We start from the raw sequence: 14,812 nt of genomic DNA, 5'->3' as shown, positions 1-14,812 counted from the left end.
AAACCCATCTGGGCTGCAGCACTCCATGAATCCTGCCTGAAAGTGGGCTTTTCCAGTTCTTGAATGTGGTGAGAGTAGCCGAAATCAGCAGGGCTGCAGTCAGCAGCGATGCCTCAAGCTTTCCCGACACTTCTAGAGACCATCGTATTTTATTCTTGGAAAGCTATGACTTCATGGGAATGCCACAGACTTGCATGTTAGACTTCGTTTCGTTCATACCTGTTATCTGCCTGATCACTTCTCTTTGGCAGCTGTTTGATCTGTAGGCTCTTCAGAGCCGGGTGTCAGCCTTTGGCAGCAGCAGGAGGCGGAGCTCCCGACGTATTGCAGGCAGCGTTTGCACTGCTCAGGGCCTTGGCTGCAGCGTGCGTGCAGAGAACAGCGTGAGTGTTTGGCATGGCTGTGCAGCAGAGAATATGAAATGGTAGTTTTCTCACTTCCTCAGTTCCTCCCAGCACAGGACTCTGTGGTAGATCAGAAATTGGTGTGCGTGTTGGATTTGCTGTTTAGCAAGTGCATTCTCCTGCTGTATCTCTGTGTGTCTTTGTATTCTACTGTACTTTGACTGCGGGAGTTTTCTCGCAGGAGGGTCAGGGCCATCCAAACTCAGTTCTGTTGTGCTTTGAGTATGGAGCTCTTTCAAGCCTTGATTCTAGGCCTAGTGGAGTAGAAGCCAACACTGTGTGAACAACAGTTGAAAAGTGTCCTTTTCTAGAAGAGGAGCAAGGTGATGTAATTCTAGCGATTCAGTTGCAGGCTTCTTTTAACTTTGTGTAGCATGGCATTTTACATCCTGTTACTATGTTTCCTACAGGTGAGTTCGTTATTGGTTGTGTTACTAAAGCTATGAACAACCACTGGAAGTGCTTCTGCCAACAAGTATTGGCAGGAGTTGGATTCGTCAAGAATGACGGCAGGTGGGTCTTCACCCTTCCTTCTATCACTGATAATGATGAAAATGGAATGAAAGTTGGGAGGGATGTAGAGGTTATGGTTCCTAAGGCTTTCCTGCTGAGATGGAGTAACCAAAGTGTCTTTTATGAGAAAAGGTCTAAGAATGCATCACAAAACTGAGAGTGGATATCTTAAAATGTGTGCATAAAATATTAACTACTTGTCTACTTCGACACCGGATTTCCTGTCAAGTGTGTTTTGTACCTGGTGATGTTTCAAGATCAGTAGGATACACTGTGGTAGACACTTAAAAACAAATCAGATGCAGAAGTTTTGTCATTTTTAAATAGATTTTTATTTTCCCAACAGGGGTTCCCCAATTTGAGTCCAGTTTATCACCTTTTTCACTAATAAATGCGCTCATTTCAGTGGGATCCTTCACGGTTTGTTTTTTTTTTTTTTTAAGTAAACTGTGTAGCCATTGATTTCATGCTTTTAATGCAATACACGTGGTTATGTAGAGAGTTAGGGCCCATTTTGCCATCCAGCTTCCAATGTAAATTTCTGAAGAGTCTGAGGGTAAAGCATGGGAGTGGGGCGGGATGAAAGACTGCAATTTGCAGCACAGGGTGGTACCATAGGAAATAGGAAATCTGGGTGCAAACTTGCTTATAGCAGCAAAATGATTGACATTATTTTTCTAATACAAAGGGCAGAAAATTGGTTGTCTTTGGCTGCTTCAGTCATTATCTTGCCTATGTTCTTTGCTTTTAGTTGAGTTGCACAAAGTGTGTTTTTCTTTTCAGATTTCCTTCATCTCGTTTCATCAGCTTCTGCAGCTGCAGAATACATAGCTGCATGTTTTTACATCCCCCAATGATGCATGGATGAGGGGGCATTGTAGGATACAACACACGTTACTAGTTGTTTGCTTTTTAGTACAAAGGAAGCTATCATTTCATTATCATGGCAGAGGCTGATTTGAAGAACAACCTGTAGTGTTGTCAGCGGTATTGTCAGCTTATATTTTTCTTTCTCTGATGTTTGATATCACGGGGAAAATGCAGAGGAGTGCATTTTTCTTTCCTTCAATTACATTTAAGTAAATCTAAAAGAAACCTGTGCTAAGAGAGCCAGAATGTAAGCCAGGCATGACTACAGCTTTCTAACCTGTTTGAGACAAGCTCCGTAGCCATTTTCATAGAGATTTGATGCATCCTACTTAGCAGGCTTTTGTCAGAATCAATCAAGCTTGTTTAAAAAAAATAATCATATTGAACTGTCGTATTTGATGCTGCTAAAGACATTATTATAGTATAAATCCTGTTACTGAAACAAGTGTTTTAGCAAATTAAATGATCTCTACAGAAGCTCTGAAGTTGAAATTGTTCTATTCATGCTCTCAATTAATGAATTTTTGAACAGGAAGGAACTCACTGCTGATGCTCACAAACCAAAGAGAGAATAATTACATGGTTTACCTGCCGTGACAAAATGGGCGTCCCCATCTGTGGAGCACATAGAAGACCAGTTGAAGGACGTGTGGTGAACGCTATGGGCAAACAGTGGCACGTGGAGGTAAGCATCAGCTGACACGTTGTCTTTCACAAGTGTAAAGGTTAACGTACTTACCTGGAATATCGCTGATCAGCTTCCATGAAAGGGTTAGAAAAGTGTGCAGCAGTGATCAGCAAATGCATCTCCTAATCCCATTTTCAACCTTGATGTGCCTGATCTTCCACTGAGAAAAGACCTCTGCCTGTGGAGCTAAAATCAGGAGATGTCCCAGGAAGCATTGCGAGGTCCTTGCAAAAGAAAATGTCACCAAGTGAGAAGCAGGATATATGGAAAGGCAGTAAAGTTCTGTGACAAATGTAGTGCTAGTGGGCATTATAACGTTTCTATGGCTTCCAGTTACTTGCCACATAAGTATCTCTAAAGCAGTTTAGGTGACAGTTCATATTTCAAGTCTCTGTACAAGATTTACTTCTTTATCTTCCATTTAAGTTATAAAGATAAGCAGTCTAGTCCTTTTGTTGTGAAAATATCCTGTAGCATGTACTTTCTTCACAAGATGCAGTGGTGCTGAAAATGTAGTCTTTGTCATTAATAACGTATCAGAATCACTTCAGTGCATTTTTTTTTTGTAACTTTTGGGTTGAAATGTTAAAGACAGTAAAAGGAATGTTATTTTAGTGATCTAAAAGTACAAAACAATAGTTGTAATTCTTATTTTCAGGATAGCTGGGCTAATCAGAATCTAGTTGCTCTTCAAGCTTAGTGTTGCTTATGTTGAGCTGTTTCAAGCTTTTACAGATGTTTAAATGAGAGCAGCTAATGACACCCAGTTTTCCCCAAGAACATAAAGACGACTTGCCACTCAGGAGTAGTGGTTTAACACAAAGCTTTTGAATGGCGTGGTCTTCCTTACAGCTGCAGTTCTAAGATGACCGTGTGTTAAGATGAGCTGCATCAAGCAGCTCTTTCATCCGGTTGCTGAAGACTAACAAAGACTAAATTTGTCAGAGGACAGCACCTAGCATTTAAAGAAGAGGTATATGTAGTTGTACCGTTTCCCTCCAGACTCCCTTGACTGTGCAGTCCAGCACCATAATGGATAGACCTTTATTCTTTGGAAGCCAGGTGCAAGGTGTTGTGTACACATCTCTGCTTGGATAAATAAAGGAGGATTACATTTGGGAGTTCTGCAAATTTGCAGGTGGATCCTAAATTTGTCAGCGATGAAGGGCAGGTGATTGAAATATGCTGGCATCCCTGCAGACAATAAATGCCATGACATGATTAGCAACAGTACTGCAGTCAGGATAGAGCAAGAACATACACCAGGGAAGAGTTGTGTGTTGAGTGGATGTACAGATGTTCAGCTGGATGTTTACTAAAAATGTGTATGTGACTCTTCATTGCTGGATTTCAAATGCTCAGATGTTCAGGATTAGGGAAGCAGCAAAACAAAACCATATTTGTAGAGGGTGGAGCAGATGTAAAGAAATATTTTCATTTTTAATATCATGAAGACATTTGTAATTAGATGACGCAAGATTCAATTGGAAACCCAAATCAGACTTGCCATCCTTCTCCTTTTATTTCATTTTAAATAAAACAGGAAAGCTATTGAGATACATTTGAGAAATTACCGTCAATAAAATCATTGCTTGAAAACTTTGTTGTTTCTCCTTCCTCTTCAGCTGTTTTGTTTCCCCTGCAGTCATGTGATTGAAGGAGATGGTAAGCAGTTCTCTAGCTGTTTTCTTAGCTTAGTTACGTTTTGATGAAAGTTCTTTCTAAAAGTGGAAGGAAGGTCCTTTGTTGAATCCCTCACTGCTCCCATTAGACCGCAAAGAGGCATATCAGACATCAGGATAGATGTGATTAGTCAGAGGCCAAATGGGAAGAAGACCTTACAGCAGCTGTTTTGTGATGATGGAAGATGAAACAGGAGCTAAAGAGAAACCTTTTAGTAGTAACCAAAGGCCAGGGATGCTGGGAGATGCAGAGGAGGCTTCCTGCCCCACCGGCTTTAAAAAGGGACACATACCGCTGTGAGGGTGACCACATAGGCATCTCCCCAAATGAACTTAGGGATCCATGACCCAGATTTGTAAAATATTTAGATACTGAACAATTTAGGTGGGCTTTGTGAGGGATTATTTTTTATTAAGTGCCTAGCTTCTATTGTTTCAGTTTGGTTCTTGGAGATATTCACCTATCTGTCACAGGCACCTGTCTTTTGAAAACAGAGGCTGGTGATAATTGCACAAAACCAGGAAGGGATTGTACCTGGAAAGATCTGTCCTGCAAAGGCCTAAGTGCAAGTGTCTTAATTTTGAGGAGGAGTGAGGCCCACACATCATCCACTGTGGGGCAGAGAAAGAGCCCTGGTATGGACCAGGTACGTTACAGGTACAGGGACCCATATGTCTTAAGGAGATGTCCTCCATTTGGGTGAAGGAGCGAGGGTGCTCCCCCAGAGGGTGGATCCACAGCTATAGGCTGTGTGATGCAGATCGGTGTGGGAGCACAACCCTTGAGAGCAGGGTCCCACTTGGGGAGGTATCTCTGAGGTGAAATCTTGCAAGGCACCCTGAGATTGAGGCTATAATGCGCTCGGGAATGTAAGCTTTGTAATACTTTGGAGAAATCATCGCAACAAAAATGCGCTGGGGGGCATTTGCAGTTAGCTGCCAGGAAGGGGCCTGGTAGGATCATGTAACGAGTAAATGTCCAAACTGGTTTTTCATTGTTGTTATCTTTGTGATTGTTAAGTGTTTCTGTTATAAAATTATTGCTTGTGGAATTCCATTTACAATACAAGTGCTCTTGTTGCTGGGAGACATTGGTTATAGCTCGTGCCCAGGGAATTTGGTGTTCCTGTGCCCTGGGGAAGTAGGCAGACTCCATTACCCAGCAACGAGACTTTATAAGCGGCTGCTATCTAGTGTGAATGCTAACCTTTGGATCCAAGGTGTGAGTGGTGTGAACGTGGGAATCGAGTTTAGTTGGATATTTGTTTAACCCTGTATTTGTTATCAGAGCCTTGACCTGTAGTACTGCCCAGGAATTACAGTGGAATAGAGGAAACTGGCATTTTGGTTGGCGTTGTGGACTGGGGTTTAAAGAGGAGTATGTATTTGGTCACAGTAACTTACTAGCTATAAGGTGTGGACTTTGGGGAACAATAAAGAATCAATGAAATTTAGTATGGAGGAACACAGGGAAAGGAAGTTCCCAGGCAAATTCCACCTGAGATATTGCTGGAGAGCCTGGGGGCCCCGTGAGCAAGAAAACTTTAATTAAAAATTGTAATCAGTGGTGGTTGGAAGGCGATGACCATTTAGCAGTTAATATTGTTTTTGCGAAGGCAGGAGATGAGATGCTGGGAGCAAATAGCCTTCATCTGCAGAGACCTGGGAAACTTGATATCCCAGTGTTAGCACGGGAAGCCTTAGGAAGGGAGGAGCTGAGAGCAGGGCTCTAGGACCCAGAGATCTCTTCAGGAAGAGCTGAAGGGGGAGAGCTGGAAGAGCTCAGGAGGGTTCTGCCCCCGTTGAACGGGAAAGCAGTTAGTGCAAAAAGAGGTGCTGGATTTGGTAACAGATGCAGTAACAGTCAAGGGTAGAGAAGATTAAGCTGAGGAAGGAATTGCAGCAAAGTGTGGAATTTGTAGTAACTGGAGCACCTAATTGGGTGTTAAATACTCCAGTGAGTGGTGAATTTGTAACCGTAAGGGAAGACACTGGCAAAAGTGAGGAAGTTTACTTTCTTAACCCTTAACTTAGTGTAGGTAAACAGGTAGGGATACACAAATGTTTGTAGGTGCCAAATTCACCAAAGCCTTTACTAGGGCGAGATTTATTAGAACAACTGGAATCTTGAAATCAAGTTGAAAGGAAAATTGGAATGTAAGGTACAAGAAGAACAGTTAATGGAGGTGCTTAGTTTAGCATTGATCACTACCCCTGCTGGGACCAGGATCCCAGACAAAGGAAGTGATCAAGTCTATCCTGGGGTGTGGGTAGTAGAGACCCCAGGAAGAGCTAAGAATGCAGCACCACTAGCAATCAGAATAAAGCAGGGAGCTCGGCCGGTTCGGATTAAACTGTACCCCCTCAGATTCGGAGATGGGAAAGGAATCCAGCCAATAATTGACAGTTTTCAGAAATTCGGGTTGTTACTGGAGTGTGAGCACAAGACTTAAGGGCCATCAATAGAATAGTGTAGGATTTATACCCATTGGTAGCATACCCATACACGCTGCTTCCAAAATTATCAGGTGAATTGGCATGGTTTGCCGTTCTGGACCTAGAAGATGCCATTTTTTGTCCACCATTGAGTCCAGAGAATCAGCTCATGTTTACCTTTGAGTGGGAGAATCCTGATTCAGGAAGAACAACACAACTTACATGCACAGCACTTTTCCAGAGGTTAAAACAAACAAACAAACAAAGTCCCACTCTTTTCAGGAACCAACTTGCCAAAGACTGGAGCAATGGGTACGGCCCCAGGACAAGGAACCCTGTCACAGCACATGGATGACCTTCTGATAGCTACCACAACAAAGGAGGTATGCATAGCAAGGACAATTAGTCTACTAAACTTTCTCGGACTTGATGGCTATTGAGTTTCTCCACAGAAAGCCCAGATGGCGTGGCCACAAGTAACCTTGGGTTACGAAATTGCTGCTGGATTCCAAACCCTAGAGAACAACAAGGAAGGAAGCGATTTGCCAGACTGTGGAACCTCAAGCAGCAAAGGCGCTCCGGACTTTCCTAGGGATGACAAGGTGGTGTTGCATATGGATATACAACTATGGAATACTGGTAAAAACTCTCTATGCCCTTTTTAAATCCTATCCAGAGGTCCTCATTCAGGTTGAGGAGGGCAAAGCAGACTAAGGTTTACCTGTGGCAATTAGACACAGACTCTGTTGTTCGTGCAGAACAAAAACTTTTATTGTGTACAGTGAACTTGAACAATATGCTCTTGGTCAAGTGTCTTATGAATTGTGACCCTTTTGCTGCATGCGGCAGTGCTGGATCTTCCATCCTGCCCTGAAGGAGGTGGCACTAGAGCTGGGCTCGTCCCTCTTGTGCCATCCTGTGGCACACAGGCCACTCACCTCTGTCAGCCACCTCAGGTTTGCCACTGGTCAGCTTGACCTTGATAGCATCTGCTCACTCCCGTGCCAGGTGCACAAGCTGGACGCCTCATGATCACGTCGAGAGGCTCGGTCTGGCACAGATAGTTACAATTTTTCGGCTTACAATTACAATTTTTCGGTTTACAGTTACAATTTTTCGGCTTCATTCTGCTGAACTTGTTTACATCTCCCAAGGTCTTTTGCTAATCAGAGCAAGAATGTCCTTCTTTTCTCCCGGCGATACACAGAGTAAAGGAAGCAAAATACAGGACCTGGATAAACTAATCGAGGGGGCTTGGAGAGCATTCAGAAACAGAAGACACAGAGGTGCAGGCTTCAAAACAAGATAATAGTTCCCACCTCCCTATTATGGGCCATAATCATGGCTGAGCACAGGAAAACTCACTGGGGAACCGAGACCCTGTATAAATACTTGAGCCAATGGGTTGTGGCTTGGAATTTATACACCACCACTAAGCAGGTAACACAGCAATGTGAGATCTGTTTACAGAGTAATCCTAGAACAGGCCCCAGGGTGCCCTGGGACAAACAGGGAAGGGAATTTATCCTGGGCAACAATGGTGAATTGATTTCCCTGAACTCCCAAGAAAAGGGGAGTATAGGTATATGCTGGTATTAACAGACACCTCTTCAGGTTGGCCAGAGGCTTTTCCCTTGCAGGACCAACAGGGTGCAGGGAGTAACTAAAGTACTGTTACAAGAGATAATTCCAGGATTTGGGGTTCCAGAACATATCATATCATATCATATACAGCGATCAAGGTGAAAGAGCAAGCTTGTGGAGCTACACGTGAGTTAAGAAGACATCTCAACCCCAGTGGAATATTAAGAAGACTGGACCATTGGAGCTAAGGATTAAGAGACAGTAAGTTTAGAATGTGTTTATAGATTGCACTTGCTTTAGCCTGGCGTGAAATCACCTATTCAAATATCACTAGCAGTTAGCCTAAAGCTCCCTGATTGTTGGATATGTACAGCCTTACCAAGAGATGGAGGAATGGAAATCCCTCAGTGTGGGATTTCCTCCACCAATTGGACACTATGGGTGGAGCAGGAAGTAGGCGTAGGTGTGCAAATAAAATCACGACAATAGGAAAAAGGACCTAAATTCAGTATACAACTATAGACAGGCCTCAATGTGAGACCCTTCCTGAGAACTAGAAAGGACATTATGAGGAGGATACTTAGTGCTTCAATGGAACAGCGCCTCCTCCAGGGATACTGAGAACCTCTTGGAAAAGGGTGAAGCAGGTAATAACCCCCATATAGACAGGCCCTCTGGGTTCCGTAGTTTTATTGGATGGTTTATTCCTAGACTAGGAGTAAGTGAATCAGAAAAGGCAATTATCAGTATAGCAGCTACATGTGGGAAATCAAGAACTGAACTATGGATGCTATTCTTGGATTGCAGACAGAGGTATCCTCTCTTAGTCAAGTAGTATTGCAGAAAGGAATGGCTCTTGATCTCCTGACGGCCAAAGAAGGAGGGGTGTACGCTATAATCAATCAAAACTGACGAAACTCAAAGAAAAGAAACAGATGTGCACACTAAACTATGGGAATAAATTCAGGTGATCCACCAAGTTATTTTGGATAACACCTCATTTGGATTTACAGAACTGTGGAGCAGATTAACCAGTTGGTTACCGAGCTTTGCCTGGCTAAAGCAACTCTTCAAGGCTTGTGTAGTCTTACTCTTTCTTGGAATATTCGTATGTGTTGTTACATTGTTTCTTGAGTATGTTTAATGGAAACAGCATAAGATACACTAAAAGATGGAAAGCGGGGCATTCTTCATAAATCCTGAGGTGAGAATGGTGTCATCTAGCAACGTGACAATTGCTAGATTGTAGAAAAGGGGGGAATTGATGTGGGACTATTTCTTTAGAATTGTTTCGGAATTATGTACTAGGTAAGGAGGTGTAGAGCAGAAAAAGTGACGCAGATGTGGGGAAGTCTCTGGACTCTCAGGACGCGCTAGAGACATAACAGCACACCAATGTGGTTAAAGGCTATTAGTCTGCTTTATTGTTAAGCACTACTCTATTTATACATGTTAACAGAGCATTCTGCAAAACACTCCTCAACCGTTCACACAGGTGCTTAGCCAGTCAGAGCTGTGAGATGTTCTTTCTTCTTCTGAAGGTGTCCTTGGTTCTCATGCCACTTATCTTGCTCCGCAGCTGCTGCTCCATGCAGTTTTTTCTTACGTTCCCACATTTCCCCCTTTTTTGTTTATTAGCAAACTTCTACCATACTATAAAATAATAACACTAATTATATTAATAGTACAATCATTATAACTCAATCAAGGCCTCGATTGACAATACTATAAGTGTGAGAAAGGAAACAAGGCAAACATAACATCATGACAAGAAATACTGTTAACCTACTAAAAAGAACAAACACGTGTTTGGTCTGCAGCCCAACTTTCTGCAACCTGGAAATAAATCCCCAAGGGCCCCATTCTGTGCTAATCTCTAACTGCTTTGAAAGAAGTCTTCAACTTTTATATATTCTGATATATTGATTTTGAAAAATCACTAAGATTTGTACAACAGATGCTTTTAGAGTGCTCATGATTGTGCCTTTGGGCTAATAGAAAATTAATAGTTGAGGAACTTTGCATGCCAGATAGAACTAGGGGCATTATTACTTACTGACCCTCGAGAAACAACAACCTGCAGAAAAAGGGTGGTGAATGCGATAGGCAGTGCCAGCAGGGCGTCCCCTGCTTCAAGGTGCACTTTTCCTCTCTCACCCACCACAGATTCTCTCTTTCTTTTGTTCTTCTCAGGGTCCAAAGAGTATTTTCCATTTGTACACTGCATCCGCAGGGCCAGTGCGTGATACAGAGGCCAAATGGAACATCTGCTTGCAGAATAAACTATCAAGGTTAACTCTCTTAGCGTGTGCCTTTGTCTCAGGTGCTTCATGATCATATTTTAAATTCCCGAATAGTGGGATGAAAGAGAGTTAATCATTCTATAATATAAGGTCATCCCTTTGCTTGGGATTCCTTTCCAGGTTTTGTCTTAGCACTACTAATACATTAAAATAGCTATCTCCATAGATTTCAGCATTAGTAACATTAAATCCTGTTAATTCACATTCAATCTATTACTAAAAAAAAATTAAAAAAAAATAAAAACCACACAACAACGGCTACTACTCTGCTGTTTGAAATACAACAAGTTACAAAGCAAAACCAAATAATAAGCACACAATCCCAATCACTATGCGTTCATGGTCGTTTCAAGCCTGGTTTCAGTCTCTCTCATCGTTTCACATCCTGACACCGTTCTTTTTGTGGGTTCCGTGAGCTGCAATGGCAGTACGCACAACCATTCCCCCTTCTTCCTTTTGCGCAAGCAAGACCGTAGTGGACAGTTTGTTAAGTAAGCATTTTACAATACGGATAACTATACTAATGGTTATAACGCCTATTCCTAGCAACAGCTCCTGGTTTAAGGACAGCTAAATGCTACCCATGCGCTATGTTTAGAGTGGATATCACGCATGTTCTGGAAAGTGAGAGAAAATATAGTGTATTTACCAATGTAACATGGACCCCCAAAAACATTTCCTGGTATTTCCAAGCATAAAACATGTTTTCTTCCATCCCTTAGATGTGTTACCGACCTTTTGAGTTCCAAGAAGATTTAACTCCTGTGAGTCCCAGGGTACTGTGGTATTGAGACTCCTAAGAAGTTTAAAAAAGAACAATCACCTGGAGTATCCAGTACATTGCAACTACCTGTGGAGTAAGCAGAAAAGTCAGAATCATTGAGAAACAACATCCCTATAAAACAAGTTTGGAAGGGATCAGTGGCAGAAGCAAGTATTAAGCAGAAGTTGGTCCAGCCTGTTGATTTAGTCCAGGTGACCCACATATTTTGCCACGAGTTGATTTGGTGCGGTTCAGGTAGTGCTTCTGCACCAAGGGCAAACACTGCGAGCAGGAATCCAAATAGGGCCATCATCTGTGAAAAGGCAAAAATAACCTCTTTCTACAAGTATGGTAGTACTTGGGCCCTTCCAATCTCCAGTCAATGGATCTTTGTAAGATACTTTTGCAGTCTCAGATAGCATTCTCATACTAGTGCCTGAATGATGCACGGTTATAGCATGCATGAGCTATATGAGCCTCCTCGTACAAAAGGGAAGTTAAGGGAGAAAAGAACGCTCATGAGGCGATCTGGCACATCACGTGTATCGCTCATTCGGTTTAGTTGTGTTTTTAGTGTAGCATGTGTGCGCTCTATAATAGCCTGACCTGGAGGAGCATGTGGGATCCCGAACTTATGTTGAACTCCCCACTTTTGCAAAAAGGACGGTACTGACTGCAACTTTTAGGTTGGCCCATTATCCATTTTAATTTGTTTTGGAAGTACCAAGATAGCAAGACATGCAATCCAATGTTTAATGACGTATCTAGCAGATTCACCCGCTAAGGGAGAAACCCATATAAATCCAGAGTAAGTGTCGATAGCAACATGAACACATCGCAATCAACCAAAACTCTGCAATATGGGTGACATCCGTTTGCCACACTTCCAATGCTTTCAATCCTCGGGGATTAGTCCCCAGCCCAAGGCCACTGTTATGGTAACTGCACTGTGGACATGTCTGAACTATCAACCTTGCATCATTCACACCAATATTAAACTGTCTATGTAAACCACGGGCATTTTGATGAAACATCTCATGAGAGATACGAGCAGCATCGAACAGATTAACAGGAGTTACAACAACCAATTTATCAGCAAACAGCATTACCCTGCCCTAAACCAACAGTGTTTAGGTGACTGCGAATGTGGATGACACAAGATGGTTCCTTTCTTCGCCGTAATGTGTGTTTAAGACGTAAAAACAGAGAGATAAGGCACACATTCTTGTTGTCTCTAAAGTGGGCATCCTCAATTCTTTGACATATGCCAGCCGCGTAGAGGGAATCAGTTACAACATTTAGAGGTTCATTTGGCCACGCAGTAAAGGCCCATAAAACTGCTTTTAGTTCCATAGTTTGTAAACTGTCTTGCAGCTCCATTGGCACAAACTGATGCTTCCAGCTATTGTCCCACCACACACAGACAGCTTTGTGGCTCCAGCATCCAGTGTCAGTATATACTGTGCGACCATCCACCGATCATTTCGAATACCGAGGTATTCCAATCCAGTCAGTTTTTTTCCAGAAACAACGCTACTCGCTGATCAGGGCGTTCTAAATGAAAATGACCAGGGTACCCTTCTGAAGCAAACTGTAAGGAGAGGGAGTGACAGTATGCCCACTCTGCCCACAGCAAGGTAAAAGGTAAACTAATATCGTCAGGTTCTTGCCCCGCTATGCAGAGAACTCTCTCTCTGCCCACATGAATCAGTTCAGCTACTATATTGATACGAGTCATCAAGGACGACCGAGGCTGAGCAGGGGGAAACAGCCATTTCAGCAAAAAAAAAAAACAAAAACACAGAAGGAGAAGTAGAAGATTGTTTAGTAGGCCTGTTTTGAGGAGAAGTGTGGGTTTTTTTGTTTGTTTGTTTGTTTTTGTTTTCATTGACAAATGACTGCGACAGCATGCTTCTCCTGGACATACAAGACAAGGGAGATGTTGTGATGTAAGGACTGACAGTAGCTAGCTGCTGATTGAATCTGGGCGGTAATCTGAATTAGAGCCTGCTTAGCCTCAGGCGTCAATAGGATAGCATCATTAGCACATCTCCCTCTTGACAACAACAGTTCTAATTGAACATTGGAAATGCCAACCGTTGGCCGTAGCCATTGTAAGCGACCTAAAAGAGTTTGTAAGTCAGTGAGTGTGGAAATGTCAATTTTCAATTCTACAGTCTGAGGGCATATCATAGCATCTGATAATTTCCAACCCAAATTTAACATAGGAAAGGTGCATTTCACTTTCTCCGGTGCCACTGTAAGGCCAAATTGAGAGAGATGGGAGATTAATTGCATTTCCCAGCTATTATCAAAAGGCTGTTCCTGAACAGCACAGTATGCCATCCATGTAATAATAAATAATCATATGAGGGTTTGCTTTACAAATAGGTTGCAAGGTGTGGCTACGAATATCTGACACATAATTGGAGAATTCTTCATGCCTTGAGGCAGTACAACCCATTGATACCGAGAGGCTGGCTCCACTTTATTGACAGATGGCACAGAGAAAGCAAAACACTTACAGTCTTTCTTGTGGTGTGTCTCCCATATTCCCCCTTTTTTGTTTATTAAGAATGGATTTCAATGTTAGATGAGTATGATCAATGATAGTTTGTCCAGTGGGAGAATGAGGAATGCCTGTAATATATCTAACACCCTATTCTTGGAGGGAAGTTCGAATGCCTTTAGAAATATAAGCAGGTCCGTTATTGGCTCTAAGTTACACGCAGGCTGCAGAGACGCAGCGTGAGGGAACGTAGGCGGGGTAGAGGAAAGCAGCGTCACCCCGAGCAACGGGGGTGGGGCGGAGGGTGGGAGCGGGATGAGCGCCAGGGACGGAGCCGAGGGCAGCAGCGATGGGGGGTGGGGGGGTGAGGGAAGGGAGGGAGTCGCGATTTCTTTTCCCCGCGGTCAGGGGTGGGGTCGGAGCTGCGGACCGAATGCGGAATGCGGACCAGGGCTGCTTTCTGCACCGAGGGGTAGCGACGGGGGTGGGAGGGAGGGCGATGGGGAATAGTCGGAAGAAATTCTTCCTTGTCGAATTTGTTTAAGCCCTTCCATTATTTGGTTCCAAACAGATAAAAGTTTAGCAGCCGTGCTGTCATAGTAACAAAAACCTCCCAGAGCTTTGCGCCAACCCTGCCCCAAAACTCTCCATAGAAAGAGAATCCAGTTTTCGGAAATTCAGGAACATTTTTGCTTTACCATTTGAGAAAAGTAACCAATGCTAAGGTAACTACAGGCTGATTCTGAAACGTCAACTAACTGTAACGCTGCAAGATTTACTGGCTGCTCCCTCACCAGTGAACTCCGCACAGATCCCGACCGCTCAGCCCCTGTCCCGCAGAACGGTGCGGGCGCGCGCGAAACGAGCTCTCCGTAGTTCAGTCGGGCGGCGCTGCCGGATGAGTCGGTGGAGCAAAAGGCACTGTCGGTAGGTCAGGACCCGTAGAAGGCACTAGTTGAGAACCTCGGTCAGGCCCCGTATCTTTTTTTTGCCACATACAGATTTCCAGATTACATAATCGCTCTGTTAATATTTTAACCTTGAAATCCAGTTTTTCTAA

General features: G+C 43.2%; 1 protein-coding gene and 1 long non-coding RNA gene across 2 annotated transcripts in view; one reads left to right on the top strand and one right to left on the bottom strand.

Moving 5' to 3' along the window:
* The window catches only part of LOC149913953 (sex comb on midleg-like protein 2), a 187,714-nt gene that overhangs the window by 108,506 nt on the left and 64,396 nt on the right, over window positions 1–14,812 (bottom strand). The gene's annotated exons all lie outside the window — the stretch shown is intronic.
* Window positions 4,754–11,257, top strand: LOC149913955 (uncharacterized). Its single transcript, XR_016460771.1, has 4 exons — window positions 4,754–4,804; window positions 6,876–7,195; window positions 8,234–8,438; window positions 11,203–11,257. It is a non-coding gene; the product is annotated as an uncharacterized LOC149913955 (long non-coding RNA).

This window comes from Phasianus colchicus, chromosome 32 (assembly GCF_987193195.1).
Source record: "Phasianus colchicus chromosome 32, bPhaCol1.hap1.1, whole genome shotgun sequence".
NCBI classification, from domain to species: domain Eukaryota; kingdom Metazoa; phylum Chordata; class Aves; order Galliformes; family Phasianidae; genus Phasianus; species Phasianus colchicus.
Note: the sequence above shows the minus strand (reverse complement) of the source record. Positions and strands in the feature narration are given on the sequence as shown.